This window comes from Lagopus leucura, unplaced genomic scaffold, assembly GCF_019238085.1.
Source record: "Lagopus leucura isolate 7727_CA_CO unplaced genomic scaffold, USGS_WTPT01 Super-Scaffold_100037, whole genome shotgun sequence".
Taxonomy (NCBI): domain Eukaryota; kingdom Metazoa; phylum Chordata; class Aves; order Galliformes; family Phasianidae; genus Lagopus; species Lagopus leucura.
This window is the reverse complement of record NW_024962286.1, coordinates 745,248-763,041: the sequence shown is the minus strand read 5'-3', so window position 1 is coordinate 763,041 and position 17,794 is coordinate 745,248. Positions and strand designations below refer to the sequence as shown.

The following is a 17,794-nucleotide window of genomic DNA, read 5'->3' as shown; positions in this document are numbered from 1 at the left end:
TCAGGATGAAAGCTTCTGCAACCCAACACACTGCAAATGGAATCGGCAGGGGAGATAAACCCTGAAATCGGCCAGAAGGAGTGAAATGCATTTTCTCTGCTCGAATTTTACTTGGGGCTGGCCTCGTTTCCCTCCCCCACCTCCCATACTACTCCAGGGATGGCCAACGCTGAAGCACGGCCCAATTACTTTTTCACTTTCAGGATTTGTGCACCTAATCCTGCAGCTCCAACTAAAGCTCTGATTTACTTTTGGGTTGGAAGGAAAAGAGGGTAAGAATGCTCCCAGAAGCTCTTTCTTCAGAGCAGAGGCCCTGACAGCCTCCTGGGGTAGGCACTGAGATTTGCTGGACTTCCCCCTGCCCATTCCTAAGCAAAGGGTCACATAACTGCTCCAAAAGCAGGCAGGACCCCGCAGAACAAGCAGCCAAACCTCCTGTAAATGTTAACTGGAGACCCCCCACTGCCCCTATGTGGCATGTTCAGCTTCCCAAGTTCATGCCATTGAAGGCAGATGGGGCAGAACCCCACAAAGCCATGTTAGGGACAGCTCCATTGTAGCCTGGGTTCTCCACTAGTGACTGGCCAAGTCTGATGTAACTCCATTTACTACAGCCCTTCGGGCCCAACCCATCAGCCAGTTGCTCACCCTTCACATTGCATTTTTGTTTGGCTGTATGCTGGACATTTTGTCCAGAAGGATATTATGAGAAACGGTATTGGAAAGCTTCACTGAAATCCAAAATGATAACATAAAAACACAACCACCCTTCACACTGAGCCCTCTGGGTTGGGACTGACAGGCAGTGTCAGCACGCAGCCCAGATGCCACAAAGCCTGAAGATGTGGGCTCAGAAAAGCCATTGCAGAAAAGAGAAACGTGGCCATGAAGAGACTCACACCTTCCACTGGCACACCCACAGCTTTATAGAAGGGGCCAACAACGCCAGGATCCAGCTGACAACTTGCTCTGCCTCTTCATGGCCATGGCAGCACTGTGGACCAGACAGAAGATAAGGAAGGTCTCCTTGTCAGAGCTATTTTTTTCAGTAGCAATGGGCTCTGCTGCCCAAAGGAGCACAGAGGCCACCTCACACCAGACCTGAGCTCCACTCTCAGCCTGAGCACTGGGCATCAGCCCTGCACAGCTCAGGGGATGGCTGTCATGGATGAACCAAGGATGAGAGGGATGTGGCTAGCAGGCAGCACTGGCTGCAGGTGGACGGTTGGACTGGATGATCTGAGAGGTCTTTTCCAACATTGATGACTCTATGATCCTAACACCTCCATCTCTGCACTCCCTGTTCAGCAATTTAACCAAGGCATCCCTCATGCCTTGCTGCAACCTCCCAGTCTGACTGGAGTAATGAATGAAGCTTTTAAAACACTGCAGGGCTATGGAGCACAGGGTTGAAATAACGACGTCTCCTGTGAGCCTGGCAGATAGCAAGACAGAAGGGACAAACCCAAACCTGGGAGGGCTAAGATTAGCAAGAATTTGGCCCCTGCCTGCAGATGGGGGAATCCAGCTCAAACTCCATCAGCCCTGAGGGTGCTGTCACTCGCTTGCACCCCAACCAGGCAAACCACCCATGATAATTCTTTCTTTCTGATAAATTCCAGGATAGAAGAAAGTCATTGACAAGCCAGGGAGAGGCAGTGACAGATGAGGAAGCTAATTACATCCGACCTGACTAATTAATGCCAACTTTCAGATTAAAAAATCCTCACCAGTGTTCCATTTCAATTACTCAGTTGTTCCTTCTTAGAGGAAAAAAGAAGCCCTGTGCATCAGCGAGCGAGAGAGAAAAAAAGGAAAGAAAGCACAAGGCTAGAAGGGGAGGGAAGACAATTTCTGTAATATGGGAGATTCCTATCGACAAAATAATTAAACTTCACATTTGTTTCTCCCGTGGGCAAAGCTTTCGCAGCACAGCCAGCAGCTCTGTGATACTATTTGTATTCCTGAAAACTCGCAGAGTTCCTACCAAAGGCAGCTTTCGGCCCCTTTATGAGCAACATAAAGTTCCTCTAAGAGGAAGAGAAACGGGCTTTGTGCTTGCAAAATCATCCTAAGAGCATCCAGCTGCTGGAAAAAAGCTGCATCTCTAATGATGTGCATTCGACAGCGGGGATGGACAAAGAGCCTCCCAGGCCCCGTCATGCTGAAGGATGCAGCGCTGAGCTCTGACCACGCAAAGTGGCTGCAGGGCATCATTAATGTATATCCACTCCAAAGCAGTGCTCTGCAGCAACGCTGAGACTCAGGACCCAGAGTTTTCCACTGTGCTTGTGTCCACAAGACTGCTGGGGAAGTACTGGTTACACAAACAACAAAGAAGGGCTGTCTCGGGTCCCTGCTCTCCCTTTATCAACACAGCCGTGACCGAGTGCTGCAGTGCCCTCTGCCAACACACACAAGTCTCGCTGCCTTTCATGAGTGCAAAAAATGAGGCAGCAGGAGGTACGAGGTGCAACTTCTGGCCCCCTAATTGGAGGTCTGACTTACAGAGGTGCTGCACTCCCAGAAAAGCAAAGCAGGCTCAGGACATCTCACACTGGGCTCCTGACCCTGAATCTCCTGGAACTCTCCTGCAAACAGCAGCTTAATTCAGCCTGAGGACACAGCTCAGAGCCTGTCTCAGTGTGATACAAGCCTGGAGATGCACACGATACTAAAAGATATTGGTTCCACTGCTGCCTGGGCTGCCTCCTCCATTATTAACCAAACAGATCTTTTCCAGCTGCACAGCACAATGCAGTGACAAGGTTTTCTTCTCTTTTCTTTCTGGGCCCTTTGCATTTTCCCTTTCCTCTTTTAGAAGATGCACAAAACCACTGCCTGACCTCAGCACTTTGCAGATCACAACGACATCAGGACCCAACAGTGCTGCTGGGATTGCAGTGTAACGATGGGGAAGAAAAAATAAGTTCAACACAATTTTATATATCTACACACAGCTCTACTCTCTACAATTTCATGTGCCCATAGGAGACAAGGTAAAAGATGGGGCTGTACGGAGGGTGGAGGACTGGCAGAGCCCCCCAGCTTTGTGCAGGAAATCAGCACTAACTCACACAGTGCCCCTTTCTGGCTGCTAACTATCTGTGCCCTCACAGAGGCTCTCAGTGTGGCCCAGAAAAGCACCTGGCAGAGGAAGGAAGCAGTGGGTTCCATTGACCTGTGCCACCGAGCTCTCCTGACAGCACCTGCCTGCTGCTCCAGGTGCCTGGCGAGCACTGATTAGGCCTACTCATAATTACAAGCCAAAAACAGTGAGGAAAGATTAGCTGCAAAGTCAAGCACTCACCAGTCAGGAAATGCCAAAATCAGGGCTGACACAGCATCCTTAATTTGCTCCCCTTCTGCAAACGCTTTGCAGTGCAGTTTTTCTTCCAAGCCCAGCACCCAAACACGGGGGCTCTGACCTCTGCCAGTGCATGCAATGGATGATGCTTCCCCAGCCCAGCAGCCATTCGCTGCCTTGTTCTCTCCTCATTGTGCAGCGTGAGGTCTCACGCCTCATTTCCTGCACGCTGCTCCAGCCTGGTTGCTCAGAGGCACAATTATTAATTTCCTCATGAGCTTTTTCAGCGCTGCCTCTCCCGACAGTAGCTGAAGGCTGAACACACAGAGCTGAACCCAGCCATCTCTGAGGAGGGGGTGGTGCAGCACCCATCTGGCAGGTGCAGGTGCTAGGGAGATCAGAAGGATAAAAGAGAAAAAGAAGAGACATTTGTATGTTTGAAACAACAAGATACCCAATTTCTTAGAGAGCGCAGAACGGCACAGATGTGCAACAAACTGCAAACTCCACACTTTGTTCTGCAAGCATAATTTGAGCGGAAGCATCGAGCGTAACTGTGCAACATAACCTCAGTGCTGGATAAAGACATCCAACCTCTGCCATGAGCCCATTTCATGAAGCTGTGTTAACCGCTGCCCTGCCAGCCCGTACTTGGGACACCCTGGGAATGCCTGTGAGTGACAGAGATGGCATGGACATCAGCTCCTCCAGCTCCTTTTACCTCCGGAACAGCCACGAAAACAAAGGATGGGCTGGAAAAAGGGAATGCAATGTCAGCATATGGAGAAAAAGGAGAGAGAGTGGTTGAAAAGGTGTGATCCACACAGCAGTGTGCAGCAAAAGCAACATCTTGGTTGCTTTCTGAGATTGTAGGAATCATTACAGTCAGAAAACACCTCTCACACCCCCAAATCCAACCCAGCCCACCCCCACCCTGCCCACTGACCACATCCCTCGGTGACATTTTCCAAAGGACTCCAAAAAAGGACACCCACAGCTCCCCAAAATGCTCGTTCCAAAGCACTGCCACACTGGCACTATTTACAGAAAGAGGTCACTGGGGTTTGCTTGCATTTGTTGCCCCAGAGGTAAACCAACACAAGAACTTGATTAACACACGTGAAGAAAATGCATGTCCTGAGAAAATAATTTGCTCGTGCTTATTGCAACTAATGACTGTGGCTGCTGGCAGACACCTCCTTGCTTACAACCTCAGGAAACATGCCTTGCAGCCCTGTGTTGTGTTCACCAGCCGAGCTCCTCGCCTGTGTTAACAATAAGGCCCTGCTGTCACCAGGCACATGGCACACACAGGCACTGAGCAAACTGAGACCAGTGCAATTCAGCAGTGACTTCCCTACCTGGAGCAGAAATGACTTGGATGCTGTCAGAGCCCCAGCCACCTGCTGCTGCTGAGCCAAGGGCTGCTTTCTGGCCAGCTGAGTGCCTTTGGGTGTCCTGACACAGACTTCAAAGCACCCTGGATTGTGCTGAGAAGCAGCCTGTGCTCAGCACCTCGTTAAAGGTGTATGGTTTCCCACGCTCCTGTGTCTACCACTGAACACCTGTGCTGGTAACAAAGCCTCTACAGATCATTAAATACAGATGGCTGCCAAAAGCAGAGCCTTGTGTGCTTGTCAGGGAGCATCACTCAGTCTTTGGCAGTGCAGAACAGGGATAGTGAGCATGGTGGGGATGGGTTGGTTGGCTGGACTGGATGATCTCAGTGATCTTTTCCAACCGTAATGCTTCCACGATTCCTAGGCCCCAGAGAGCATCTACAAGGTTCCAATCCTCTGGAATAAACTGCAACACCCAAAGCCTGCATGCTGTTCTTCTCAAGCTTCCCACACCGCTGCCAGCCCCTGTCAGGCACTCATTATTCCAGCCCATGCTCAGGCTCTCCAGCTTACATCACCGTGGGCACTGGCACTGCTCTGTGCTCAGCTGCATGGCCCCCAGCTCCAACCCTACCCCCCACAGCTGCTCCCTGCAGCAGGAGGAAGCACGAAGACAAGGGCTGGCTGTGCGCTCTGCTCCATCTGCAGCCCCCAGCAATAGTGTGCTCACTGTGCTCCTGGACTAGCCCCAATGTTCCCTCCCAAAGACCCCTCTCCAGAGCATCCTCATAAACTGCTAGTCCATTCCTGAAGAGGAAGAGGGCAGTTTCCTTCTCACCGTGTGTGCTGAGTGGAACAGCAGAACAAAAGGTAACTTGGAAATGCAAACCTATGGCGTGTTGGTCTCTTCTCTTGGGTAACACTGACTGGACAAGAGGTGATGGCCTTAAGTTGCACCAGGGGAAGCTCAAGTCGGATATTAGGAACTCTTTCTTCTCAGAAGAAGTGGGGATACATGGCACAGCTGCCCAGAGAGGTGGTGGGGTCACTGTCCCTGGAGGTGCTCAAGAACCATGAAGACGTGGCACTGAGGGATGTGGTCAGTGGGCATGGTGGGTTGGCTTGTGATCTCAGTGGTCTCTTCCAGTCCTTCTTGCCACCACAGAACAGCCAATTCACTTCCACTTATTTCACTCCAACATAAATAGCACAATTGAGTTTAAAAGAAGATATTGCAAGGAATGTTCCCCTTCATGCTGTGGTCTTCTAGGAAGAGGAGATACAGGCTGAAGGTCCCACTGCACATGTGTGCCACCCAGATGGGCTGCAATGCCTCACAGTGACAGAACTCAAGGTCTTGTATTCTCAGTCCCACGATTATTGACCTCAAGAACTTTCAGATTCACACCAGGGAGGCTGTAAGGACTACCATCTGTGGTGGGCATACAGCACCCATGGCTTTTCAGTCACGTTTGGTTCTTCAGCACAGCCTTCCACATACCAGCAAGAAAGACAGATGAGCAATCGTAGAATCACAGATTGGCTGGGGTTGGAAGGAACCTTAAAGATCACCCGGTTCCAACCCTGTGGGCTGGCTGTCCCCACCAGCTCAGGCTGCCCGGGGCCCCATCCATGGCCATGGGCACCTCCAGGGATGGGGCACCCACAGCTCTCTGGGCAGCAGTGCCAGGGCCTCATTGCCCTCTGAGTGAAGGAACAAAGACATTCCCATTGCCATACACAGACCATCGCAGCTCTGTGCACTGAGTTGAGCTAAGAGACATAGCCCCTTACTTCTGCCAACGTCTGGGGCTGGGTTTTTGGTGACACTTCATCCTGACAAGCTGGGTGGAAGTAACTGCAGCAAACCCTGCTCTACTGTCACCCATGGAAATGTCAGTCCTGCATAGCAGGGGCTCACCAAGTTGCTGTAGGGGGCTCTCAGCAGCCCAGAAGGTTGGACTTCAGCAGCCATGCATCTTTCTTACTCCCCCTCTTCTCTCTCCCTGAAGCGTATGCAGCTTGCTGCTTTCCTCCCATGGAAACCCACTGCTTCTGGAATTAGATTAATTAGCACCTCTTTTGCATCTTCTCAGGACAATTGGAATCTGGAAGTGGAAATGTAAAACCCACAGACTGGAAAGGCTTTGAGTGCTGCAGCTGCTGGCTCCCAGGCAGGACCTGGGTGAACACGAGGTTTTCAGAACAGTGGGAAAACTTCCTGAAGGGAGATGAGAGGGGATGCCTCTGTGCCTGAGCAGCAAGGCAGCAGATCCCCTGCCAGTACAAAGGGCTTAAAGCTTGCTGCCAGCTGCAGCATCCATGCAGAAACTCACATTAAATGCTACCACAGCTCAGTGAGCACAGTCCTGCAGACTGTTAGCAGAGGAAGGGGCCAGCTCTCGGAATAAGCAAACAGGCTTTAATGACACATTAATCTCAGGGAGAATCCAGAATGCTTCCTAACGCAGGCAGGAGCCATAACAAAGAGCTGTTAGTCCCTGAGCAATGGAGGGAAATACTGCCGCCAGCAAAGCCATGCCTACAGGATGCAGATGGAGGCCACTGCCACAGACCTGAGAGCAGCACTGCCCCTTCTCCCTCCCAGCACAGACTCACAGAAATGTCACTATTTCTAGCACAGTTCAGCAAGAGGCAGATCCAGCCCACACCCCTATTCCCTCTCTGCCATCAGGAGCTGAGGGAATAGGAGCTGAGGGAACACCAGCCATGTGAGCTGCAGGAGCTCAGGATTGTGCAAGGAAACCATGCAGCCCAAAGGCTACCAGGAAACTGCCACCCAGCAAATGATCTGAGTGTTTTAGGTGATGGCTCCCCATCCCTTAACGCATCCCACACCTCTCATCCACAAGCTGAGATGTTCCTTGTGCTAACTGCAGGACCAACTCCTGCAAGTTCCAGCACTGAAACAAAAACACAGGGGGAATTTATGGCTTGACAACAGATTTTTCTAGCTTTCCTGCTGCAAGTCACATCACCTGCTTCTGAAGGGCTTGTATATCGAGAGCTGAAACCCAACCTTCCATCCCTTTGTGATATGCCTTGTCCCAAAAGCCTTCTGGCACACACAGTCAACCACAGTCTGTTCTTGTGATCTTCAGGGACTCAGCTCTGCTGCCCCATGCTGGAGTGGAACTGCAGGTGGCCCTTTGGAAAGCAGACCCAGTTGGCTGAGGAAGGGAGCAAACTCACTGCAGCCGTTTCCCAGATGAGTCAGAGGAATGGAAATGCAGAGCAGAGCTGGTGGGGATGTAGGCAGGTGGTGCACACACAGAATGGTTTGGCCTCATGCGTGCAAGATTTGGATCCAGAAGGAATCTACAACGCATTGCTATATGAGAGAAGAGAGAATGCAAGAAATAGCAAGAGGTCTGTAAAGGAAATGTCATCACAGTCTTAATCTGTCTCTGCCACTTGCAGAGCAGCTCTTTGTTACTGGAATCTAAATAAGGTCACTCTCACATCCACAGAAATGTGTGCTACGAACCCTGCATCACTGCTGGGTAACCCCCCCAACCAGTTGGTTCTGTGCAGCAGACTTACAGGAATGAAGCTTATTTTGAATTTAAGCAGTGCCACAGGGGACAAAACATCACTTGCAGATGGATCTTGCTCCTCGTTGTTACAGGACGGTGTTTTACAGCTCCCTATGGTGTTGCTGTGTTTCCACCCATGCTCTGTGCACAATTATCAGACACTCAGTAGAGTTCAAGGCACTGAGAAATGCTCAGTGGGTCCCTGCAAAGCCACAGTTTGCAACGCTTGGGCCTTCAGTTTGGAACCTGGAAGTGCTGGCTGCGTGCACCGGAACGAGCAGCTCCCTGCACGCCCCAGGAAGCAGCCCAAGCTTTCCAGCAAAAGAGATTTAGCTTTCAAAACAAGCTGTTGTCTGTATTGTCCAGACTCACCGCCCTCCGTTTAAATGGAGCCCACTGTTTTATTGAGTCACTTTCACGCTCTCGTGGGCCTGTCTGCCTCTCCATTTCAACTCAGCCATAAAAACTGGCCAGGCTTGGTGCCTGAGCTCCTGGTTGGAGTGCAGACGGGAGGGTGCAGGGCAAGGTGGAGGGGAAATGTGGGGACAGGGTTTGCCCAATTTGATTTACAAGCAGGAGGCAGGGCTGTGCTACGCTTATGGTGCAATTTTGGGCCATATTCCATCTGAGTTTGCAGCCCCATCTTCTGCAGGAATTCATTTGCCTTGTTAAAAAGGGGAACAAAAAGACAAACGATTCAATTCGAGGAATCAAGCATGCTGCATGTTCAGCAGTACCAAAGCAGCAGAGAGGATTAGGATTTTTTTTTAATTTTTTTTTTCTTTATAAATGGTTTCCACAGACCTTAATACAGCACTCAGAAGCAATTCACTCCCAGCTCCTGGGTACAAAACAGAGCCGAGAAACAAGTCAACATACAGCACATCCCCCGAGGAGCAAAGAGCGCCTTGCATTTGTGCATCATACCAGCTTTCATCAGAGACTGCATAAACCCTTTGCAAACACCTATCAGATCCAATCTCCTCATTCCTCTGGGGAAACAGGGCAGATTAGATGCAAGTTTACCAACGAATTAAGCAAGGCTGCACCGTCGAGCTCCAGTTCTGCTGGAATTGAGCCATAAGTTTTGCTGACTTGAACAGAAGCTAAATACAGACCAGGCAAGTCACAACCAATGTTGCTGAATGGCTCCTTGTTTAACTGCCACTGGGGGAGCAGCAGTGATGCCCACAGCTCCAGCAAGCACTCACAGACCAGTGCCCAGAAATGAAGCGTCCAAAACTCAGAGCCATTTTTACTGCTGTGACCTTCCAGATCTGCTCAAAATCATTTCTGGCTGAGCGAAAACAGGACCCAATTCCTCCCAGACCACTGCTATAACAACCAGATTCCCCAGTGCCTCCCACGTTCTGTACCACCATGCATAAAGGACTTCACACCCAGCAGAGGTCAGTTATGCTGACACGCAAACTTCCTTCTCTGCTGTTGGGTCCAGCCCCAACCCACCCCACCGTGCCTGCTGACTACATCCCTCAATACCACATCTCTATGGGACCTCCATACAGTGACTCCCCCACCTCCCTGGGCAGCTGTGCCAGTGCCCAACCACAGGGCAGGATGCCGCTGGCCCCCCTGGCTACCTGGGCACACTGCTGGCTCACATTCAGCTGCCTGTCAGCAACCACCACCCCCAGATCCTTTTCTTCCATGCTCACCCACACGGTCATCCCAGCAGGCAGATCCCGGGATCACATGCACACAGAGGGAGTGAGATCACAGCCGCTGAAGCGCTAACATCCCCAGCCTGAATTCCGGGCACAAAGTAAATGGCGCTCACCTCTTATTCTCCCATATATAGAAGCCAACAGTCAAGATCAGCGGCAGATAAAAAACCAGACGACTGCCAGTATGTCTTTCACCCCCCACAGACACATTGGCCTCTCCCCCTCCTCTGCTATTTATGTAACCAGAACTGCCTTCTATTCAGGAGGAGCCGTTCTCTATTAACAGAGCTTGGCAAAGACGGGGAATTAACTGTGCCAGCTTGCAGCCTGCTGCCTTGAGGCAGATGGCAGGGAAAGCATCCCAGCCTTGTTCCCCAAACCGCTTCTCCCAGCAAGCAGAGAGAACTCAAAACAGGAAAAAAGGGTCAGGTGCTGAAGGCTGCAGCCATCTGGGCAGGCAGTCCAACCCCCCCACGGAGGCAGCTTGCAGCAGCCATGGCAGAGCAGGCACAAAGAGACCCAAAGAGAAGCGTGAAGATCCAGCTGTAGCAAAACCCAAGTTCTTGGAAAAGGACAGCATCACAGAACCACAGTTGGAGTTGCAAGGGACCCTAAAGGCCATCAGGTCCAACCCCTGCACTGAGCAGGGACACCCACAGCTGCATCGGTGCTCAGAGCCACATTCCCTGACCTTGGGTGCCTGCACCTCCTCTCTGGGCACTCTGTGCAGTGCCTCACCACTCATTACAAAAAACTTCTTCCCTCTATCCAGTCTAAATCTCCCCTCTTTTAGTTTGAAACCATTTCTCCTTGTCCTGTTCCATTTCCCCTTGTCCTATCACCCCAGCCCTACCTCACATCTATTACATCTTTGCAACATGCCTTGCCAAACTTTTTTTCAGTATCTGTGTTTTTAATGCTCCAGTGATGAATCTTTCCTGTTTTTCAATACTATAGAAGCAGGACTCAGAGGCAGCACTGAGATCTCAGAAAACATCTGTCCTGGGGCTGCAGAAGACAGCTATGGCACCGTGATGGGCAGCAGCACCCCAAGTGATGTTCTGCTGGGTGCTGAACCAGGCTGGGGGTGGACTGGTTAAAGCCAGCTAACCACAAACTGAGATGTATTATGGGCTGGGGTCAGCGGGGAGCTGACTTCACCTACAGCTGGATGAAGCTCTTAACTCTTACGCCGTCCCTGAATTATTCATTAGGGGCCAGACACAGCAATCCATACTCACACTGCGCTTCATCTGTCCTTTAAATTGACTTACATTAGTCTGAGTCACAGGCACCACAGCACTCCTTAACAGCCTCCCTGAATGCAGTGCAGCTATTCATGAGATCAGGTGCTCTGCAAGGAATGAGGCAGGATCCAGCCCTTAGAAAAGACATCAGTAAGGCCACAACTCAGAGAGAATTCACCCTGCTAGAGCTGCATCAAGATGAATGAACTTGAGTAAATCTGCGAAATCCATCACTTAAAGAGATGGCCTGTTCTGTGGCATCACAGGGGAGACGTGAGGGAGAGCTGAAAACTCATCTTTCATCGTTGGGCTTCATCACGAGGTCTGGAAGTGCAATCCCAGCCCCTGGCCATGCACTCACAGAGATGCACACCATCTCAGGGCTGTGCTGCCCTGCAGACAGAGCGGTGAGCGGAGGGAAGCAAAGGGCACATCCAGGTCTCTGTGACAATGCAAGGAACGAGCAGGCTGCTTGTCACCAAGGGGTAGCAGCACTGCTGTGCTGTGCCAGCCCTGGCACTCCCACTGCCCCAAGCCACAGCCCACCCTGCTGCTGCCACCCCAACCAACAGCAGGTAAACTTGCACCACTGACCTCATGGAGACTCATGAAGGTTGGAAAAGCCCTCTAAGATCATCCAGCACAACCCCAGCGTGCCCAGTGCCCACATCCCTCAGTGCCACATCTCCACACTGAACACCTCCATGGACGGTGACCCCACACCTTCTGGAAATGCAGTGGCACAGAGAAATAAGCTGCCTCTCCACGCAGTGCCACGGAGAGATACAACGGGGCCTGATTTTTTCAAATGAACTAATCTGTTCAGTCCTCGTTTATGTCAGTGCTGGGTAAGATTAGAGGATTAAACCAACTGTATGCTAAATACTGTGTGCTAAAGAGAGCTGTGCTGGGATTTGGTATGCAGAGATGGCAGTGACATCGCCCAGAGCCCGTGCAGCAGGACCTGCTCAAACTTCAGAATTCACAATCACAGCTTATCCAGATTTTCCGTACGCCGTTGAGGTACGAACTCCGATCCCTTTCCAGCTTCAGTCAAGCTTACTCACTAAGCACTTGGACCCAACAGGCAAACCCTGCACAAGCAGCACTTATTCCAGGGCGCCGGCATCACGAGAGGTTCTCAGACATGCTGTGCTTTTTGGGGACACAGAGTGGCCATCAGACCCTCCTGCAGTGCCACGCCAGATCTCACTGCACTCCATACAGTTCCACACACACATCTCAGCTGCCCCTGAACAGCAAACACTTCTCGTTGACAGTGCAGAAATGACAGAGACGGAACTCTCGAAGTTGTCTTGGAGCAGAAGCACTTTTTCTTTTGCCCTGACAAAGGTGCCTGTGATGTTTAATTCATTAACATGTAACAGGCAGAAGATCTTGGGAGAAGCAGCCATGGAAACAGTGGGTATTTAGAGAAATGTTGGCACCTAGCAAAGGTTTGCTCCCAAACATTTGAAAACTACGAGATTTTCACCAGCGTGAAATCCCTCATTTCCATCTCCTGCTTATCATTAAGGTTGGAAAAGACCACTGGGATCCCCAGGGCCAACCCCACACCACCCCCACTCACCACATCCCTCAGTGCCACCTCTCCACGATCCCTGAGCACCTCCAAGGATGAACTCCCACCTTTCTGCTCTGCCCGTACCAATGCATCGCTGCTCCTTCAGAGAAGAAACCTTTCCTACTTCCCAAGCTGATGGCAGGGCAGCCAGGTGCTGTCACTCCGGCTCCCTGTGATGGTGCCTCACTCCAATGCTGCACGGAGGCAGCCAGCACGACAAGGGCATCCATCTGTCAGCATAGCTGACAACACCAGAATGGTGCTAAATGTAGAGGCAGGGACTTTCAGCTTTTTAACCCAAGGATGAATTTGGCCCTGTACATTTCAAACACTGAGTCATAATCTTCCTCACAGCGGGTGGTTGGAACAAGGCTGCTTCCCAAAGGCCAGCCTGGTTCTCACACACTGCACTGTGCTGCACATTGCTCTGGGCTGCCTGTCCTTTAGATTCCCCGTGTACCGAGGTGAAGTGGATACAAGCACAGCGTCTGCTTTCTCCTTGAGAATCCCTCTGCTGTGACATGGGTACCCTCCCTCCCTAGCAGAGTGCATCCCATGAGAACACAGCAGGTGCTCGCAGGGGCAGGGGATGGATGTTTTATTATATTATGCATTTCTATTCCACCTTTGTTGTCTCTTTCAGTAGCTCACGTCTGTTTTATTCCAGGCTCGGGGCCCCATCAAACTCTCAGGCTCCAAAGGGGTAAAGAAACCGACCGGATGACGCCAACCTCTGAAGATGCACCCAACGTGATAAAAGAAGTGCAGCTATTGAAACGTCTCCCTTCAATACGGTTATTGTGTTGCTAGGTTTCCATCCAGACACACAGCTGAAAAGAGCAATCAAAGGAAGCTGATGCTGCGGATAATATCTTTATCAACACTTCACAAGGTGGCTGGGTAGGGAGAAGGGTCCCCTGAGCAAAGTTCTACCGGTGAGGATAGAGAACTCATTTCAAGAACTCACCCACGTTTTCCTTTGAAACTGTTTAAGAAAACAAAACAACGATAAAAAAAAACAAAACCCTGAGCTTTTCTGGCAGCAGCTCCATGTGTGCACGTGTGGCTGTGTGGGCACCACGGCTCTGTTTATTCTGCCATTGGAATTGCAGCAGCCCTCCCTCCCCAAGGCACAGCTCCTCATCCCACCTAAGCACAGTCTCTCCTCAAACCGCCACGAGGGCACTCAGCCCATTTAAAGGAATTTGCCCGCACATCACATGAAACCCCAACAGGGGATGCGATCCCCGTAGCTGCACGAGCTGCTAAGCTGCACACTGCTGTGTCTGCACAGCAGCACAAGCAGCTCGGGATGCCAAGGATGCGTCCGAGGGGCCGCAGCCTCCACCTCATCCTCCTCCCATCTCTGAGCATTTTATCAGCACCCACAGCCCAGCAGCTCCCACCCCTTTCAAGCACTCCATGCACTTTCCAATATCTCAGTGCTCTGCCCCTCAGCCCTGCTCATTTCGGGGATGTGGTGAGCGATGAGGGTCAGCAAGGGCTGCCCATCAGACCACCAGACACACAACACAACACCACGGCTGGGTTTTCTCCAGGTTCTGTTTTCTTTCTTTTCTTCATGCTGGGTGACGTTGGAGTGCGACCGGAACAAAAAGGGCCCCTGAACCGGCTGTGCACAGGGACAGTCCCTGAGCAATGCGGGGCTCCTACAAAACGACCCGGGCTTTTTAGGTAGGAAAAGCTTGATCAGTACAAAATAGAAAGGCCACCCTGCACCAGGGTGCACCACGCATCTTCTGGACGTTGGACAGCAGCTGTTGGGGGAGGTGGGGTAAAAGAGGACCCACCGACACCCCCGACACACAGGGACACAGGGATGGGGCAGCTCAGTGCTGGCACCCAACTTTTCCCCCCATAGAGAAACACGGCGCCGCGGGCGCAGCTCAATGGGCTCATTGTGGAAACAGCCTCCGGGGAAACGCTCTCCTTTGTGCGTATTCATCAACTCTCCCGTGCTCGAAGGGAAAAAGAGTTGGCTGAACACACACAGCCGAGGGATTTAATTGGAAATAAAGAAAGAAAAGGTGGGGGGAGGGGTAGAGGGGGCTAGGGGAAAAAAAAAAGTGAACTGAGGAAGAGGAGGAAAAGGGAAGAAAAGGAAAAGGGACTGCGAGAAGCACCGCCCGCCCCGCGGCCTGGGGAGCGCAGCGGATCGCCGTGGACCCCCCCCCAGAGCCGCGCCGCGCTCCCCCCGCCCCGCACTCACCTCCGCAGCCGCGGAGCCGCTCTCCCCTGCAGTGCTCCCTCCCGCAGCCCGGTGCACCCCGCCGCCGTCTCACCTCCTTTCCTTTCCTCTCCGCTCCGCTCCGCCGGGCTCCGAGCGCGGCCCTCCGGGGGGAGGTGGGGAGGTTGGCCGTCAGCCCCCGGCGCTGCGCTGCGGTACCGCGCGGTGCTGCGCGGAGCTCACCGAGCGCTGCCGCCCCTCCGGGCTGCGGGCGGCGCTGCGGCCGCGCTATAAAGCCTGCCCCGTGCGCGGCCCCCCCACCCCGTCACCCCCCGCAACCGGCGCCGAGGAGGGCAAACCCCGACGGAGCGATGCCCGGAGAGTGAGGTGATGTCGGGAGGAGGGAACGCGGTGCGATGCGGCTGAAGGGGCAGCACCCCGAAGTGTCGAGAAGTTGCGCGGGCAGCGCTGCGGGTCCCGCTCCGCGTCCGGAGATGTGCGATGTACCGCGGTTCCCCGGTACCCTACCGGAGAGATAAACGCGTTCCGAGGCCGAGCTGTGCGGCAACAAGCCCGGCGTTCGATTGGAATCGATGGGAATCTGCACAGCCGGAGGAGATTGACTGCAGACTTCTGCCTCGGCTTTCGGGAGTGCAGTCATAGAACCACAGAATGGTGGGAGCTGGAAGGGACCCTAAAGGCCATCAGGTCCAACCCTGCACTGAACAGGGACACCCACAGCTCCATCAGTGCTCACAGCCCCATCCCCTGACCTTGGGTGCCTGCACCTCCTCTCTGGGCACTCTGTGCAGTGCCTCACCTCCCTTCTTCCTTATATCCAACCTGAGTCTCCCCTCTTTTAGCAGGAATCCATTTCCCCATCCCATCTCCACACGCCCTGCTGAACAGTCTGTCCCCTTTTGCTTACAGCCCCTTTAGACACACGGGCCGCTCTCAGCTCTCCTGCAGCCTTCTCTCCTCTGTGCTGCACAGCCCCAGCTCTCAGCCTGTCCTCACGTTCCATCAGGGAGCATTGCTGTGGCCCTCCTCTGGATGCCCTCCAACAGGTCCACATCTCTCCTGTACTGAGGAGTCCTTGATAAAGACATCCCCGACTACAGGGGCTTTGCTCTGTGCTGACAGGAGGTCTCTAATGGCTGCTGCAAGCCACACTCTTGCATTTATTTATTGGTTTTGGAGAGAGGGAGAGAAGAGCTGAGTCTCAGTTCCCCCATCCTTGCCCTGTTCCAGAGAGGCCATAGGACAACATGGGTACCATGTGGGCAAATTGCTCAACAGCTGCCTGATGGGAACGGCTTCTAATCAGGCTGTATTAGAGAGCTGACCTGAGGCTTTTCTGCCCAATATTTGTGCTTATTTGACTGTGCTGAGGATATCTGCCACCCCACTTTTTAGACAGATCTGTCCATTAAATAACAAACAGGGCACAGCACAGCACAAAGTGTCCATCACTGAGCGTCTGCTGGTGTCATCGTGTTCCTTCTGATGCATCACCCAATGTGAACAGGAAGCCAGGCAGACAAAGCCAGACCATCATCTTCCTTGTAGGCTCCAAGGAATACAAATTTAATGAGGCTCCTGGAGTAAAATTGCATTCCACCAGCTTAGTGCATTTCTGCCAGTGATGGAGGTTTCTGCAGAGGAGGTGATGCTGATGGGTTAGCAGTTTTGTTGCAAAGTGCCAGCGTACAGTAAGGGGAAAAATCACTTTTCTAACTCTGGCAGCGATATGAGAGACAGGAATCAATCAATCACACAGCAGAGCCAGCAAAGAGCAGGGAGGGAGCAGCATGGGCACACAGTCACACAGCTCCTGCTCACCTCACAGAGCCATAGAATCACTAAGGTTGGAGAAGACCTCTAAGATCATCCAGTACAACCCCAGCCATCCCCACCATGCTCACTGGCCACACCTCCACGGATCCTGAACACCTCCAGGGATGGGGATGGGGACTCCACCACCTCCCTGTGCCAATGCATTACCCAAGAGTGCAGATCTGCATGCCTGCCTTCACACTTCCTTCCCCTCCCCTCAGTGCTCAGAGCATCGGTCCCCAACCACGACCATTTCCTTGTTGATGTGCTCAGCAAAACAACTCGTGTTGCTCATATGAATAAATAGTTCATTACCAGCTTACATCAGCCACGCTGAGTGTGTTTTACTCAGGCACACGTAAGAATTGCACACGAGCAGCAGTATCTGTGCACATAAACACAAACTGTACCAAACTGTAGGTACGTTTCTCGCTCATTTCTCATCCATTGGGGTTGGGAAATGGAAGGCAAACATCTTCCTCTGTATTTGCACTTTCTGACCTTCTCATTCCTTCAGTGCTGCTTTCCACACCAACATCAGCCACCGTCACCATCCCACGTGCTTATATTTATGACCCCTCTTTGAAATTCTGACTGCTCATCTATGCAGAATAAAACTACCCAGGCAATCTTTCCAGCTCAGGTGCTCATTACTAAAGCATTAAATAATGCCAGGCAGGCTCTCTCAGGCCTTGTAAATTTTATCTGGGGGCTTTCAGCTTCCACAAGGTCTATCAGTGCCTGATTGCATGAAGGCTCTCCACTTTGGGCCTGAGTACAGCCATATAGTGTGGAGGGCTGGGCAGTAACCCAGCTCCTACAACCACATGCATCAGTACAGGCGAAGGGCTGAGTTGCTGGGAAGGAGCTCTGCAGAAAAGGACCTGGGTGTCCTGGTGGCCATCAGGGTGACCACAAGCCAGCAGTGTGCCCTGGTGCCCAAGAGGCCGATGGAACCCCCGTGTGCATTGCACAGAGCACGGCCTGCAGAACGAGGGAGGTTCTCCCCTCTGCTCTGCCCTGGGGAGGCCACATCCGGAGCACTGGGC

At 52.3% G+C, this 17,794-nt stretch overlaps 1 protein-coding gene across 5 annotated transcripts in view; it reads right to left on the bottom strand.

The window, feature by feature from the left end:
* DISP3 (dispatched RND transporter family member 3) overlaps positions 1-15,102 on the bottom strand; it is a 37,572-nt gene extending 22,470 nt beyond the window's left edge. Inside the window, exons 1-2 of one of the 5 annotated variants that reach the window (XM_042883259.1) lie at positions 10,003-10,073; positions 7,861-7,999 (exon numbers count right to left, since the gene is read on the bottom strand). The gene's annotated coding sequence lies outside the window, so the exon portion shown is untranslated. The other 4 variants (XM_042883255.1, XM_042883258.1, XM_042883257.1 and 1 more) reach the window with 4 other exon arrangements.
* Positions 15,103-17,794: the final 2,692 nt, after the last annotated feature.